Below are 13,348 nucleotides of genomic sequence, written 5' to 3'. Positions count from 1 at the left end.
GTTTTCTATTGCTAAGTGTTTGCCTGACATATCTTTTTATATTATTTATCTTACATCCTCTTCTTTGTTTTCTTAATGTTTCCATATTTCAAATTTTTCACTTTTTATATAATGTACTTATTATTTATTTTCCCTCTTCCATTAGAAATTTAATTTCATGAGGGCAGGAATATTTCTATGTTTGATTCAATGATGTGCTGAAACATCTAGAACAATGCCTGGCACATAATAAGATCTCAAAAGATATTGAAACAAAGATATTAGTTGATATGAAAACAAAGATATTAGTTCAATGAGTATCATGATGTCTTTCATAAATTACACTTAATTGGATACCTTTATATTTTAGTGTAAACCAGAGTCTTGAAAGTTTCTTTCTTTTTATTGTAATTATGAACATATTTGGATTTATTTCTACATTGTACTTCTTGCCTTCCATGCTTCAAAGCTATTTACCATGCTTTTTAATACAGTCTTATTTTTCTCAACCCACTTTCTTTTTTTATTTTACCTGATTTTTCTTTATTCCCATTTACTGGGTTCATGGTATACATATTATTTTTGTATTAAGGATTACAAGAAAAGGTTTTTCCATGTATAGTCCACTTAACAATGAATCTTAGATTTTGCTAATCTCTTGGATGGGGGTTTTCTGCAGTGCACTGTGTGTTGTATCCACCTCCGTATTATCTGAGGTATAGATCTCAGATCTTGAATTCTCACAAGGAGACATTTTTCTTTACCTAACAAGGAAAAATTCTGGTTTTCTTTTCTTCCAAAACTGGTGGTCAGAGAATGTGTAATACCTCTCTCATTTATTGGGAAGTTCCTTGCAGATTCAAAATTGTTTAGAAGAGTCTTTTAAAACTCATCCCCCCAAAGTAATCAAAGGGTTAGCTTATGCTCTTAAACCCAGTTTCTGTCCCCTGTCCATATGTGCCTCTGGAGGTTTCTTGTCTTTTGTAAGAAATCAGATGAGCAATTCATATAATTCAGCACTTCAAATTGTTTGTAGAGATAAGGGAGGATTTTTGCATTAGTTTAAATGGCAAGTTTATGGAAATAGTTTTGTTGCTGTAAATTACCACATTAATAATACTTGGTGTGAGTTGCTGTTTGTTGCTGTTTGAGAGAGAGAGAGAGAGAACCCACATCCATAAGAAGGTGGTGAGGGGTCAGAGGGAGAGAGAGAATCCCAAGTAGGCTCCATGTTCAGAGTCGGATATGAGGCTCAATCCAAGGACCCTGAGATCATGACCTGAGCCAAAATTAAGAGTTGGACACTCAACCCACGAATCACCCAGGCGCCCCAGCATAGTGAGTTTTAATGGAAAGTGAAGAAGCTGCTCAAACATATATAGCACCATAACAGCAGGAATTCTAAAGTAGAAGTGTATAGAACATCACCAGTATTTACAGAAATGCTCTAGAGTTTTGTATATTCACGAGGTATATATTGGGAATTCAAGCTAATTTCACTTATCAAGACTAATTATAGATCTATAAAGTGATATATAGGCCTCTAACCAATGCTGTTGAATCAGTGAGTGTTTCAGAATAATCTACAGAGGGAAAAATTATTATTATTAACTAGATCTATAAAAGGGAAGGGCCCAGGTGCATTGTTAACAAAGACAGAGTTTTAGAAATTTTTCTTGATAATTATTCGTACTTAGCAACAGAATTCAAATAATTTGAAAATGCAATTACCACTTTTTTAGAGCAAGATTTCAGTGTATTTTCAGAATAGATTTTTCTAATTGAATTTTTAATTAAATAAAAAAGGAAAAATAGCACTCTACCCTAATGTAATCCCATTTCTAATTACTAATATTGAAATAATGTAAAGTTACCATGTAGATATAACAAAGTCAGAGTGTACCAACTTTCAAGTGATTTTTAGGAATTACCAGTAATATCTACTATTATGTTTTAACAAAAATGGATAAGCTTCACTAATTAAGTATATGAGATTTTATCACATTTTGTCCCTGTGTGGAATCTGGGATAAATGATTTAGTTAGTTTTACTGAGGCTCAGATTTTACACACACACACACACACACACACACACACACACACACACATACACATTTTTAAATAACATAACAATATATTAGTATTGTGAAGGATGTAAATAACCATTAATCCTTTAATTTTTATAGACTTAATGGAGGAAGAAACTAAGATTAGAAGTTTAAGAAATTTGCCACAAATTACAAAATAATTACAACAAAGCTGAGCTACCCATTAGATCCCCTAATTCTAGATGGAAGCTTTTATCACTAAGACCATTGGTTCTCAAAATATCATCTATAAGCATGAATGTCTTAGACACCTTTGAGGAGGACTATGAGGTCAAATAATTTCATAAAAATATAAAGCTTATTCTCCTTTTTCACTTTGTTGACATTTGCACTGATGGTGCAAAAGCAATTGTGGATGAAACTGATCACAAACCAGAAAAATGGAACTAAATTGTTCTAGTTGTTATTGTGTTCTTCACTGGCCCAAAGGGACAGGGGGAAAAAAAAGTAAGATTCATTAAGAATGAATAGAGTAAAAAAAATATTTTTTATAAAATCTGATGAAGCCATATAATCATCCTTTGTATGACATCTCAAACTTTAAATACTACTAAAATACTAAAAATACTTTAAATACTATTACTACTAAAAAAAGTTATTTTAACATTTTGTGTAAGAATTCACATAAAGCATGCTTGTTACATGTCAAAATATTATCATGAGGAAAGGAAAATGTGCAATTGCTTGAATTGAAAAATCAACTATACATTTCTAAAGAGCGCCATTTTTACTTATAAGAATGAGTGACAGAAATTATGGCTATTCAACTTGGTTATTGAATATTTGTTTTTTTTTTTAAGATTTATTCATTTATTTATTTGAGAGACAGAAAGCGAGAGGCAGGGAGAGAAAGAGAGAGCATCCTCAAGCCAACTCTCCATTGAGTGTGGAGCCGTACATGGGGCTCCATTTCAAGACTCTGAGATCATGATCTGAGTTGAAGTCAAATCTAATGCTTAACTGACTGAGCCACCCGGGTGCCCCCTTGACTATCTGGTGTCGTTAAAAATGAAGTGTACTTGTCATTTCAAAGAAAATAATTACTTATTGCCAAAAAAATCAAAAACCAAAAAACCCTTAATCTTTGAAGAAAAAAATCTGAATTCTGGAAAAACTGTACCCACCACTTTGAACTCTATGTTGCCAATACTTCAACAGTTTGTGGTGGTATAAACAGATATGACTTGCTTTTGGATATTCTATAATGAAACATGCCAATATCTGGAACAGAAGCATAACTCATTAAATCAGTATTTTCCAAATAAATAATGCTTGGTGTTATAAAACCATGCATGAGTAAAAGATCCATTGCAAGATAAAACCATGTATTTTAATGTAGCAGTGTGTGAAAGGTTTGTTAACAGGATTTCAGATTCCACACTGCACTAACACTTAATGAATATTACTATTTAATGAGTTATGGTGTAGTATCAAAGAAAAATATCCATACTTATTTGAAAAGAGTAGTAAAATACTTCTCCCTTTTCCAACTTCATATCTGAATGAGGGCAGATTCAAAACAATACCCTAACACACTGAATGCAGAAAAGTTTTTCAGAAACTATCTGCTCTTATTAAACCAGACACTAACAGGTTTTGTAAAAATCTCTTTAAAAATGCCACTTCTCTCTCTCTCTTTTTTGGATACTATAGTTATTTTTTCGTTAAAATGTGCTATTTATTTGTCATACAATAGCTTATTATTTACAAAAGATACCATGCCAATAAAAGGATTATGAGACTACTATGAATATGGTTTGCTAGCAAATTGAACCATCTAAAAGAAATTAATAAATTCCTAGAAATATAAGACTAGTAATTTTCCTAGAAACATTACCAAGACTGATTCAGGAAAAAATAGAAATCTGAATAACCCAATTACCACTAAAGAGATTGGATCGGTAATCAAAAATCCCCCGTCCCAAAATAATCCACTAACCAGATGGCTTCACTGATGAATTCTACCAAACATTTAAAGAAGAATTAACACCAATCCTTCTCAAACTCTTCCAAAAACAGAAGAAAAAGGAACATCCCCAAATTCACTTTATGAGGCCAATATTATCCTGATACCAAAGCCAGACAAGGCACCACAAGAAAAGTAAATTATAGGCCAATATCCATGATAAACACAGATGCAAAAAAATCAACAGAATATTAGCAAACCAAATTCAACAGTACACTGAAAGGATCATACACTATAATCAGGTGAGAGTTAGTCCAAGGAGGCAAAGTGATTCAACACTCACAAATTAATCAATGTGATATATCACATTAACAAAATGAAAGATGAAATAATATGATCATCTCAATAGTTGTAGGGAAAAAAATTGACAAAATTCAACATTCATTCATAATAAAAAGAGGGGTGCACTCTTATACTGTTGGTGGGAATGCAAGTTGGTGCAGTCACTTTGGAAAACAGTGTGGAGATTCCTCAAGAAATGAAAAATAGAGCTACCCTATTACCCTGCAATTGCACTACTGGGTATTTACCCCAAAGATACAGATGTAGTAAGAAGAAGGGTCATCTGTACCCCAATGTTCATAGCAGCGATGGCTGCTGGGTGTGGGGCATAAACAATGAATTTTGGAACACTAAAAAAAAAATTAAATGTAAAAATATAACAATAAAATAACAAGCCAAAAAAAAAAAAGAAAGAAAGAAAAAGATTCCCACTCTCACCACTTTTATTCAACATAGTCCAAGTCCAAGAAGTCCCACCTAGAGTACTTAAACAAGAAAAAGAAACAAAAGGCATTCAAATTGGAAAGAAAGATATAAAGTTGTCTCTATTTGCAGGTGACATGATATTATATATACAGAAAACCTCAAAGATACTACATAAAAAATTAAAACTAAAAACAAATACGGTAAATTTTCAGGAGGCAAAAATCAAGATGAAAAATCAGTCATGTTTCTATACAATAACAACAAACCATCAGAAGAAAATTGAAGAGAAATCCATTTACAATAACAAAAATATATATAAAATAAATACTTAGGAATAAATATAACTAAAGAGGTGAACAATCTGTACAAGGAAAATTATAAGAATTAATATTGTTAGAGTCCATACTACCCAATGTGATCTACAGATTAAATAGAATTTCTATAAAATTCCAATGGCATTTTTCAGAAATAGAACACACAATCCTAAAATTTGTATGGAATCACTAAAGACCCTGAATATCTAACACAATTTTAAGAAGAACAAAGCCTGAGGCATCACACTTGCTGTATTCAAATGATATTACAAAACTATAGTAATGAAAACAGTATGGTATTAGCATAAAAACAGACACACAGGTCAATGAAACAGGATGGAGAGCCAGAAAGAAATCCACACAGATATGGTCAACTCATTTATAATAAGTGAATAAAGAATACACAATGGAGAAAGGATAGTCCCTTCAATGAATGATTCTGAGAAAACTCAAAAGCCACATGCAAATAAATGAAACTGGATCACTATCTTACACCATACGCAAAATCAACTCAAAATGAACAAAATACCTGAAACCATAAAACTTCTTGGAGAAAACATAGGAGAAAATCTGCTAGACATTAGTCTTGCCAATGATTGTTTGGATTTGACACCAAAAGCAAAGGCAACAAAAGTGAAAATAAACAAGTGGAATTGCATCAAAGTAAAAACTTTCTCTCCAGTTAGAACCACCATCAACATCAATAGAAGAGGAAAAAGTATTTGCAAATCATATATTTGATAATGGGTATATATCTAAAATGAACAAAGAATTCATACAACACAATAATTTAAAAAATCTGATTTAAAAATGGGCAATGAGGTTGAATAAACATCCTTCCAAAGATACACAAAGAATCAACAGACATGCAAAGATGGACAAGAAAAGGTACTCAACATCAATAATTATTAGGGAAATGCAAATCAAAACTACAACGAGATGTCACCTCATACTTGTTGGAATGGCTATCACCAAAGGGCAAGAAATTAATCTTAACGAGGATGTTGAGACAAGCAATCCCTCATGCACTGTTGGTAGGAATGCATATTGGTGCAGCCACTAAGGAAAACAGTATGGAGTTTCTTCAAAATCCCCAAAACCATATAATTCAGCAATCCCATTTCTGAGTATATATCCAAAGAAAATGAAAATGGGATCTTGAAGAGGTATCTGCACTCACATTTTGGGGCCAAGAAATGAAAACAATCTAAGTGTCCATCAGTAGATGAACGGATAAAGAAAATATGGTATTTATATACAGTGGAATATTAACCAGCCATGAGAAAGGACACCCTGCTGTTTACAACAAGATGGATGGAACTTGAGGGCATTATGCTAAATGAAGTAAGTCAGACAGAGAAAGACAAATACTCTATGGGGGTTGCTGGGGGGAGGGGGTTTGGGAGAAGGGGGTGGGATTATGGACATTGGGGAGGGTATGTGCTTTGGTGAGTGCTGTGAAGTGTGTAAACCTGGTGATTCACAGACCTGTACCTCTGGGGATAAAAATATATGTTTATAAAAACTAAAAAATTATATTAAAAAAATAATAAAAAAAATAAAAATTTAAAAAATGAACTATATAGGTTTATTTATACATTGATTTTTTCAATAAATACAATGAAGTACTTTAAAAATATATATATACAGTAATTAGGAGGCATGATGTAGGTGTTAACAAATGCTATGGAGGCGATCATTTCACAATACATAGGTGTATTAAACCAATATGATGTATATCTTAAACAGGCACAATGTTAAATGTTAATTATGTATCAATAAAGCTGGAAAAAATACACAGAAAAAAAATTATATATATATATATATTTTAAATGTTTCTCAATTTTAATTTCTAATATGGTAAATCCTAAAAGATATAACTCAAATGAGCAGAAGCTATTCAGCAGTTTTTATCATTTAAAAGAGAAAAGATTTCAGGGAGATCGTATGATAGTTGTCTTTCTCTGATTGACTTATTTTGCCAAGCATGATACCCTCTAGTTCCATCCACGTCATCACAAATGGCAAGATTTCATTTCTTTTGATGGCTGCATAGTATTCCATTGTGTATATATACCACATCTTCTTGATCCATTCATCTGTTGATGGACATCTAGGTTCTTTCCATAGTTTGGCTATTGTAGACATTGCTGCTATAAACATTCGGGTGCACGTGCCCCTTCGGATCACTACGTTTGTATCTTTAGGGCAAATACCCAGTAGTACAATTGCTGGGTCATAGGGTAGTTCTATTTTCAACATTTTGAGGAACCTCCATGCTGTTTTCCAGAGTGGTTGCACCAGCTTGCATTCCCACCAACAGTGTAGGAGGGTTCCCCTTTCTCCGCATCCTCGCCAGCATCTGTCATTTCTTGACTTGTTAATTTTAGCCATTCTGACTGGTGTGAGGTGATATCTCATTGATGCAGGGGAGAGGGGGGTTAGAGGTTAGGAGAAGGGGGGTGGGGTTATGGACATTGGGGAGGGTATGTGCTATGGTGAGTGCTGTGAAGTGTGTAAACCTGGCAATTCACAGACCTGTACCCCTGGGGATAAAAATATATTATATATTTATAAAAAATTAAAAAATAAAAAAAATAGATTGATTAAAAAAAAGAGAGAGAGAAAAGATTCTTGGGGTGCCTGGGTGTCTCAGTCGTTTGGTGTCTGCCTTCAGCTCAGGTCAAAATCCCATGGTCCTGGGATTGAGCCTTGCATCAGGCTCCCTGCTCGGGAGGAAGCCTGCTTCTCCCTCTTCCACTCCCCCTGCCTGTGTTCCCTTTCCCTCTGTCTCTTTGTGTCAAATAAATAAGTAAATAATCTTTAAAAATTTTTTTTAAAAAGATTCTTTTTCTTTGCATTATGTTAGTCACCATACAGTACATCATTAGTTTTTGATGTAGTATTCCATGACTAACATAACACATTATAAACAAAACAAACAAATAAATAAATAAATGATTCTTGAGGCCAGAAAGTTTTTAGAATTGCTTCATTAGACTTAACTCTATTTCTAATGAGACCAACCAATCTAGTAATCTTTTTATAGAGAAGTATGTAAGAACTACAACATACACCTTTAATCCCAACTCCGCTAAACTATCAATGAAAACTTTAAGATTTCATATGGGTGACAGAAAAAGAGTTACAATTTCAAACCATAATCAAGTTTCTAAGAGAAGTTTCTAAAAGACCTTGTATAGCCTTGTCCTCCCTATCTAGATCTTGGGAGCTACTGAAAGAGGGAGGATTTAACAACTAAATTATTACCAGTAACTGTTTAGTTGTATAAATTAAATGTGTCAATAGAAAGTGTTAATGGAAGAGATTGGAGAAAATGATTTTGATAGTTGTCCTGCCAGTCACTCAAGGTGCTCCAACAAAGCACGGGAATATGTAATTTTAGTTGAAGCAACCGATAAGATCAAATCAAGGGTGAACAAAAATCCTTTCACAGTGTTGTAGTGATTCATTAAACATGTAATAAGCTTCTAAGCTCACTCCATTTGCATTTCTAATGGAGACAGGAATAAAATTTAAAATAGATTTAAAATAGAGAAGAAAATATATGGTGAGTCATACTAACATACAGTGTGTTGTGAAATACTTAATCACAGAAATGTCTGAACAATTATAAAAATTATTAGTTCATAAATAAGAATGTGAATGTCCATAAGTAAAATTTTCTTCAGTGTGCATTAAAAAAGAAAATCTGGGATAGTTGTTCTGGATAACAGTTGTTGAGAGAGTAGGGTAAAGCAAACATACTTTGTATAATCAGTTAATTGTTGAAGATCTTGGTTTGAAATTCTTCTTTTAGAGATGGGACTGTAAAACCCGGAAAGGTTAAATGATATGGTCAAGGTCAGTATTTGACTTCCACCTGGTCCAAAAAACAAATGCAGAATCAAAATCAAAAGGGGGTAAAAAAGAAACTTTAGAAAGACAGAGAGATAATTGCATGTTTTAGCCACAAGAGGAGTGTGCAGCCACAGAATAACAATTAGTGAGAAAGAACCCTAAACCATCAAAAATCAGTCTCAAGATAATAAAGTCTTTATAATGGAGCCATCACGTTGGATTGTTTCATTTTTTACTTTATGAAACTAGCTTTCATTTTTAATGCATACGCCCATTTCATATGGTTCAGCACTTTGAAATAGAATTTCAAATTCAGAAATTCTAAACCTAACAGTGCGGTTGATAGTGAATCTGCCATTTTAACCATATTTAAAGGACACTCAAATTCATAAATGTATTAAACATTCTGAGTATATTAATGTGCTGGATATTCCTATAAATAACAGATATATTTAAAAGATTATGATGGGGGCACCTGGGTGGCTCAGTGGGTTAAGCCACTGCCTTCAGCTCAGGTCATGATCTCAGGGTCCTGGGGTTGAGTCCCGCATCGGGCTCTCTGCTCAGCAGGGAGCCTGCTTCCCCTCTCTCTCTGTGTCTGCCTCTCCATCTACTTGTGATTTTTCTCTATCAAATAAATAAATAAAATCTTTAAAAGATTATGATGAATCCCTGCATTCAACAGTTAATGTTAAAAAAAAAACAGTTACTGCTCAGTGGGAGAGAAAAAGTGACAATTATAGATCAAGGTACTGTGTAATAAAAACTATGAGTCACAGAGGCTCTATTTCAAGAGTTTAGTATAAAAATAATGATAGAAGAATATTAGCTGTCAAAGTGGTCTTCGTAAACTAAAGATATAGAATCAAGCAAAATAAATTTATCTTCCAAAGAAAATGTGTGGGAAAAATACTTTTTCCCCCAAATTTTATAATATATAACAAAGTAGAAAACTTCCAGTCAATAGAGATAACAAGATACTCAAAAGTTAATAACAAAGCCTAAAAAAATAAAATATAGTAAAACCAAAGAGAATTTTGGTATAACTGAGTCTGGTCAAACCCTTAGTAGATAGACATTTTAGATTATAATATGTTAGGCAGTATAACAAAGTGGAATTTTGGAAGATTTTAGTGGATTGATAAAAAGGCATAATAAAAAAGTGAATTTCGTAGGCACAAACTTGCATTACTTTTAATGGAATTTTGGGCTTTTCTGATACCTGATTTCTGGGTCTCTGAGAATCACCTTTCTCCAAGTGGTATTTCTAAGTCTAGGTACTTATTTTCTCCAATATCTTACATTATCTTTCTACAAGTGAATGTAAAGTAAATTAAAGTATTAACTAAATCAGGAAAGTATTAGGATACCCACTCATTGTTTGATGAGATACATCTTTAGTGCTGCTACAATGCTATCATTTGCTTGGAGCTGTAGAGAATAACCAAGGAGAAGACAGAGTCCTGTTCTCAGGGCTATTACAGTACATTTGTAACAATAAACATTAATTTTAAAAACAACTCAGAAATAATGCATGACAATACAGAGTTTTAAAAAAGTATGCATCATAGATAATGCATAATATTAATGGCATCTGGAAAGGAAGAAAAAGCATAATGTCCTTTTCTAATTTAGCAAGCTAGATTATTATAAAAGATTCCTTTGGAAGTCAAAGATTTGGGTGAGTTTCTCTGATTTTTCTGTGTGTAGTAAGGCAAGTCTTGCATTTCTTCTGGCTGTCAACTTTTCAACTATAAATGGGATGTGTTTTCATTTGCTCAGCCTTTTTGTAAAAAGATGTATTTATTTAGTTAGTTTAGAGAGAGAGTGAGTGCAAGTGCAAAGGGGAGAGGAGGAGGGAGAGGCTGTCAAGCAGACTGTGCTGAACGTGGAGCCCAGTGTGGGACTTGATCTCATGACCCTGGGATCAGGGCCTGAGTGGAAACCAAGAGTCGGACACTTGACACGCTGCACCACCCAGGCATCCCTGCCCAGCCTTTTTAACAGAATTTTTGTGAGGGCCAGATGATAAAGCATGTGAACTGAATAGTACAATTAGAGATTAAATGGGCATCTGTATTTTAAGATATTTAATTTGGAGGCATGTGATCCAAAAAGTTAGGGAAATACCTTGGAAAAAGGAAAAAAGACATATTCTATAATATCCAGTTCAATGGGAGTATTTCTTACTCAACAACCATGCTGCTTTATTCTTTATGTTTTATTACCTCTTATTTTCAATGATTTCCCATTTTAACTCAAAGTTAACACCTGCATTTTACATTTTTTATGTTTGTGTAATATAATTAAGTACTGAAAAGAAGCCTACTTCATAGGGAAGGATTTACTTTACTTTCAAAATTATATGAAAATTGTTAAGGTAGGCCTGAATACTTCTGCAGCATTCTCTTACACCATTGCTATATAAAGCAGAGTCCAATTCAGTCATTAAACAATATGACTGTCATGCAGATTGGAATTCTCTGATGGTCAAAAGTAGAACATCCTCTCCCCACAGGCTGACTTATGTAGAAGCTCAAATTATAATCAATTGTTTGCTTTGCAGAGTCTGAAGCAGAAAAACAGGAATTTCATAACTTGAATGTTTAATGGCAATAGACTAAGATGATGGGACCCATTTATTATTATGTTGGAGGTCATCTATCCCAGAATTTCCCAAACCATATTATAATGGGTTGATGAAGAAAGGTGATATGCTATGTAAAACAATGTGTACTCAACAAATTCTGGAAATTTTGCTTTCTCATTGCAAGGCTTCTTATAGCTTTTCATACTACAGTGTTCGTTCTTGATGTCTTAGAGGGAGATCTAATAAGCCTTCTTTCCAAATAGTGTTTTTTTTTTTAATTTAGCAGAGGATGGGAGCTGAATATCTGATTTCTCCCAGAACTAGAGATCCAAGAAACCCAGGCTTAGTCTATGTAATTACAATACTCAAAAAGCTCCAGTTTCTCCTCCTAAAATGTGTGGACCACTTTTTTATGGCATGCCAAACATGTATGGGGGAAGAGGAGGGAGCCAAGACCATCACAATCAATGAGATTCAAAATACTGAGAAGTGGTGGGAATCAGAAAGTAATACCTCTAAATATATGTCCCTCCGAATTTAATGAATCAAGGAGATAGAGCTTTTAAATAATACAACCAACATAAATATATATTTATGTTTTCATAGTTATCTGGAGAGAGGACATAGTGTAGATGCAAAACTTTATACAGTATAATGAAATATGCTTTGCTTAAAAAGAAAAGAGAGGCGGGAGGGGAGGTCAAAGGTCAGGAGGGGAGGAGAGATGAGACATACTTCCTGCATTGTAAACTACGGAAGTGGTACCTGAGAGTTACTAAGGGTACCTGAGAATGGTGTAGACACAGAACCAGAAATGACAAAGGAAGGAAAACCAAATCCAGAAGATAGTATTGAATTCTTAGATCAAGCAGTATCTGAGGTCAACTATATCTCTTAATTTTTAAATTATGTAAACTTATAAATTCTCTCTTTCCCTCCTTCCTCTCCTAAACCAGCTAGCAGCAAAAATAGGTTTTACTGATTCACTTGGGTGAAATTTGGATAGGTTTCCTCAACTTTGATTTCATAGCTGCCTTTTGTATGTTTCTATTGCTGACCAATCATTCTTAAAATCATCATATTCTTTATATATGTCAAGGTCACATATTATACATAAAGACAATACTTTGGGGCATGTCTTGTTCCTATCCTCTGTCTCTCTGAGGTGACTTAACTCTGTTCTGACCAATTATGTACTGATTTTAAATTTATTTCTCCAGAGGATTGTTTTATTCATAAGTTCTCATTTGTTTTCCATCTGTACTACTTGCAGGCATAATTGTGAACTCAGTGAAAAACTCCAACCACCTTCTTTCATGTAAATCTCTCTGACCTAATGGGGTGCTTTTTGTTATTAGGACTCTAGCATATATTCTCTGTATCCTAAGCACACAAAACAGTATCTAACACATCGTAGGCTTGAAGGATTTTTGGATTTTTTCCTAGACAGAGTAATTAATCTGCAATTTTCTCTTGCTGGGACTTTCACCGTGCTTGAACTGCACATGTGCTGAAAAATTTGGTCTGCCTCTGTCTCTCTCAATCCTTGCCAAGAAAAGATGTTGTTAAGGTGACTGAGATTTTTAGGAAATAAATATGATACGATTGTTAATGATTACATAGTATTGTGTTTTTTTAACCTATTGATGGTAATTTCCTATTGAATATGAAGACTTACTTTCAAAACATGAATATCTAATGGTGAAATTTAATTGAAGAGAGCTTGAGACTATCAACACTTTTTGCCAACTTAAATTAATCAGTTTCCATCTTTCCCTTAAAATTGCTCTTATTCTTGTTCATCTTTTTCTCCTACTTCCACT

Source organism: Mustela lutreola, chromosome 8 (genome assembly GCF_030435805.1).
Source record: "Mustela lutreola isolate mMusLut2 chromosome 8, mMusLut2.pri, whole genome shotgun sequence".
NCBI lineage: Eukaryota > Metazoa > Chordata > Mammalia > Carnivora > Mustelidae > Mustela > Mustela lutreola.
This window is presented reverse-complemented; position numbering follows the sequence as displayed.